Genomic DNA, 1,510 nt, shown 5'->3' with positions numbered 1-1,510 from the left:
TTGATGCAAAAGCTAGGTAATTGATGAACTGTGGTGTTGGAGAAGACTCTTGAGAGTCCCTTGGACTAAAAGGAGATTCAACCTGTCCATCCTAAAGGAAATCGGTCCTCAATGTTCATTGGAAGGACTGATGCTGGAGCTGAAGCTCCAATACTTTGGCCACCTGATGTGACGAACTGACTCATTGGAAAAGACTCTGATGCTGGGAAAGATTGAAGGCGGGAGGAGAAGGAGACAACAGAGGATGAGATAGTTGGATGGTATCACTGACTCAATGGACATGAGTTTGAGCAAGCTCTTGGAGTTGGTTATAGACAGGGAAGCCTGGCTTGCTGCAGTCCATGGGGTTGCAAAGAATCGGACATGACTGAACTGAACTGAACTGAACTGAGGATTTCAACATATGAATTTTTGAGGATATAATTCAATCCTTAACTGTATTTATATGAGAATTTATATATATATCCTTGGTCAAGGGTTGCCTTTGGTTTAGGAAAATGTGTTATTTCTCTGGTACTTAAAGCCTGTCATACGTGTGGCTGAAGGGATGTTTGAGGCAAAGAGGTGATAACAGTTGGAATTTGGGTCTGCATACTCAGACACATTAAGTGCCAAGGGAATTTGAGTGGGACACCTGGAGTGTCTGATACTTTATCAGATCAGATCAGATCAGTCGCTCAGTCATGTCTGACTCTTTGCAACCCCATGAATTGCAGCATGCCAGGCCTCCCTGTCCATCACCAACTCCCGGAGTTCACCCAGACTCACGTCCATCGAGTCAGTGATGCCATCCAGCCATCTCATCCTCTGTCCTCCCCTTCTCCTCCTGCCCCCCAATTCCTCTCAGCATCAGAGTCTTTTCCAGTGAGTCCACTCTTCGCATGAGGTGGCCAAAGTACTGGAGTTTCAGCTTTAGCATCATTCCTTCCAAAGAAATCCCAGGGCTGATCTCTTTCAGAATGGACTGGTTGGATCGCCTTGTAGGCCAAGGGACTCTCAAGAGTCTTCTCCAACACCACAGTTCAAAAGCATCAATTCTTTGGTGCTCAGCCTTCTTCACAGTCCAACTCTCACATCCATACATGACCACAGGAAAAACCATAGCCTTGACTAGATGAACCTTTGTTGGCAAAGTAATGTCTCTGCTTTTGAATATGCTATCTAGGTTGGTCATAACTTTCCTTCCAAGGAGTAAGTGTCTTTTAATTTCATGGCTGCAGTCACCATCTGCAGTGATTTTGGAGCCCAGAAAAATAAAGTCTGACACTGGTTCCAGTTTCCCCATCTATTTCCCATGAAGTGATGGGACCGGATGCCATGATCTTCGTTTTCTGAATGTTGAGCTTTAAGCCAACTTTTTCAGTCTCCACTTTCACTTTCATCAAGAGGCTTTTTAGTTCCTCTTCACTTTCTGCCATAAGGGTGGTGTCATCTGCATATCTGAGGTTATTGATATTTTTCCCGGCAATCTTGATTCCAGCTTGTGTTTCTTCCAGTCCAGCATTTCTCA

Source organism: Bos grunniens, chromosome 24, assembly GCF_055505025.1.
Source record: "Bos grunniens cultivar Pamir isolate PY7600 chromosome 24, Bosgru_T2T1.0, whole genome shotgun sequence".
In the NCBI taxonomy this organism is placed as follows: Eukaryota; Metazoa; Chordata; class Mammalia; order Artiodactyla; family Bovidae; genus Bos; species Bos grunniens.
This window is presented reverse-complemented; position numbering follows the sequence as displayed.